This window comes from Vulpes vulpes, chromosome 12 (assembly GCF_048418805.1).
Source record: "Vulpes vulpes isolate BD-2025 chromosome 12, VulVul3, whole genome shotgun sequence".
Lineage (NCBI taxonomy): Eukaryota > Metazoa > Chordata > Mammalia > Carnivora > Canidae > Vulpes > Vulpes vulpes.
In genome coordinates, this window is record NC_132791.1 from 125,224,911 (window position 1) to 125,228,128 (window position 3,218).

At 44.1% G+C, this 3,218-nt stretch overlaps 1 protein-coding gene across 6 annotated transcripts in view; it reads left to right on the forward strand.

The window, feature by feature from the left end:
• Positions 1-3,218, forward strand: part of EXPH5 (exophilin 5) — a 72,503-nt gene that overhangs the window by 46,603 nt on the left and 22,682 nt on the right. The window lies entirely within an intron of this gene.

Below are 3,218 nucleotides of genomic sequence, written 5' to 3' on the forward strand. Positions count from 1 at the left end.
GTGGTCTCCAAAGGTAGACGGGAGGGTTGTGATGACAAGGGGAAAGGCATGACAAGGGGAGTGGTTTTGAGTTTCATCCTTGTGTGGCTTTGGGTGGCTACTGGCTCCCAGGTGATGGGCTGATCATTAGTATAATCTCATCAGCCATTTAAAAATAATGGCAGACACACAGGCCCCAGCTCTGGGATTCTGATCCAGAAGGTCTGAAGTAGGGCAGTGAAGGGAACTTCACTGATTTATTTTGAATTCTCTGAGATATTCAGGTGCTCAGCCAGGTTGGATACCACGGCAGCCCAGCTTCCTGTTCCCACCGTGGGAAGGGCTGTCAGAACTCCCCATGTGGGTATAGTTCGTCCACGTGACAGTTTCTCTCTTTTGTTTATTTATTGAGCTTTTATCAAAGTCTTCCTCTGGATCAGATACTGTGGTTGGTATTGAAGATAAAATCGTGAAGATAAGGCACAGTCCCTGCTGGAGAACTTCGCAATATAGTAGGGAACAGCAGAGTATTGCATGGAAGAGGGCAAAGGTGAGCCGCACAACTCCAGGATGGGCCAGAGCATGATGAGTGTGTGTATCTCTTATGGCAGGTTTCTTGCAAATGACAGTAAGTATCTTGAGGAAGGGATGCCCTATGGAATTCACATAGAGATACCCTCTGGCCTAGCTGCAGCCCAGGTGACAGCCAGCTGACCACCAGCCAGTGGTCATGGTGTTGTATGGTGAGTGCTAGGGAGGGTATATGGTATTCCCACCATGATGACATACAGGAGAAGTACTTAACTCAGACTGGAGGACCTGAAGCCTTCCCGGAAGAGGAAAGCCAATTGCCAAAAGACATACAGGATTGAGCTAGGTAATTAAGAGGCAGGAGGTTGTGCCAGGCAGAAAAACTGACACAGCCAGGGTGTGGAGGCTAGAAAAAGCAAGAACTCCTGTAGGTCACTGAGGTTCAGTGACCCAGTATAAGGTGAGACCAGTAAAAGATGGACTGGAAGAGGTTGGCCTTGGCCATAACACAGGGACTGGCAGTGCTTAGGTCATGCAGTGCTGAAAAGCTTGGATATCTAATCTTTCCTACTGTAAAAGCTCTTAGATTTGATCCTGTAGACAATGGGAAGTCATTAATCACTTTTACTAATACCATTTTTCCTTATATATATATTATATATGTATTTTTCTTATATATACTGTATTTGTGTATATGTATATACATATATACAGTATATATATTGTATATGTATATATGTGTGTATATATATGTATATGTGTGTGTGTGTGTGTGTGTGTGTGTGTGTGTAAAATCACCGACAACCTACTGCCCTGGAGAAACACTAAAATATTTTGGCATATTCAATGCATGTCTGCAGGTACATATGTCTATTTTATCCATTGCCAGTTTTTTTTTTTTTTAAGTAGGCTCCATGCAGAGCCCAGTGTGGGGCCCAGTTTCACAACCCGGAGGTCAGGACCTGAGCTGAGATCAAGAGTTGGACGCTCAGCTGACTGAGACACCCAGGTTCCCCTCCATTGCTAGTTTGTAAGCAGAGGAGTGACATAAACAGATCTTCATTTTACAAAGATCATTTTAGCTTGGTGCTTCTCAACCAGAGGCAGTTTCACCCCCAAAAGACATTTCTGGCTTCCACAACTGAAGGGTGGGAAGTATGGGCATCCAGTGGGTGAGGGGTCAGAGATGTTGCTAAGTAGCCCATTTTGCTAACAGCCCACCCCAAAGCAATGCTGATAGAGCCAAGGCTGGAAGATTGACCTAGTTAAAGCACAAGGAAAGACTGGAGAGGGCAAAACTCGAGTCAGATTGACCAGGTAAGGGACTATTGAGATGATGGATGAGGGAGCAAGCAGGAAGGAGGGCAAAAAGCGGACAGTTTCGTGCATGGTTTAGAACGTAGAATCATGAGAACCTGGGAATGGGATATGGTGGGTGAAGAAGAAGGAGGAATGGCGGTTAACTATCCTTTCTGACTTAGGAAACTCAGTGGATGATGAGAAAGCTGGGAAGAGCAGATGTAATGAGGATAAAAAGGAACACATTTGCTTATTTATTCAATGGAGAGTGCTCAAGGAATAAATACTGTGAATGGCACTGCAGAATGCAACCTTGCTTTCTTTAGTCTTGTGAGGACAGCAAAATGGAAATAGAGAAACATAGAATGCTAGGGCTAAGATGGGGAAGTTCCATCCTCTAGGAGCACATAGGAGAAAGTGTATGGTACATTAAGTCTTGAGTCTTCATAGGTCTTCCAGGGCAAATGACATCAACAGTGATTGTTCAAAGGGATGAGAGTTATCCAGGCAACCAGGTGGTAGAAAAATGTTTCAGCCACAATCTGTGCAGATGCTCAGAGATCTGCCAATTCCCTATTGCAGAAGGATATACAAAGGTAAGAAACGAGGCTGGGGAGTGTATGTGGACTAGATGATCTAGGGCCCTATGAATGCAGAGAAGAATTTGAACTTTCACTTGACAGCAAATGGGCATCATTAAAATGTTACACAGCGAAGTAGCATGATTCACTTTATACTGAACACTCTGGCTGAAGTGTAGGGAATGGATTGGATTGGAACAAAACTCAGAGGGACAGATAATGGACGAGTGCAAACAAAGGCGGCAGATGAAAATGTCTTAACTGGGGTATAAATGAGGAGATGTAGAGGTATGGGTAGTTTCTGAGTGTAAATCAACAGGATCTTTTGATTGATTGCTTAGGGAGGAAATAGGCATGGAAGGAAGACACGGAGTCCATTTGGGACATGGAGGGTCTGAATCACCCACAGTCACCCAGATGAAGCTCTTCAGTGGCCAGTGTTTAGAGCGTGCTCCATCAGTACTTGGGGGAAGTCACCTGTGGTTCTGGTTTTTAAAAAGAATATTTTTGAGCCATACTCTAATGTAGTGAGTGAGAATTTCTGAATAGTATCAGCAAAGGTATAGAGACAAGAGAGAATATTTTATGGAAGTGAAATAAATTCAGAAAGCATAGCTTACAGGTACCTGTAGATGAGGGGAGTATGGGGGCATAAGGCTTGAAGGGTGAGGGGTGGTCTGGGAGGCTCATCAGATGAAAGAAGAACCTTGCATTGAGTTCAGATGTTAATACTTTGCAAGGTGTTTAAGCAGGGGACTGATAAGATCACATTTGCATTTTAGAGAGATCACTGTTGGTGGTATGAAGGATGGAGAGGAGTCCAGGAGA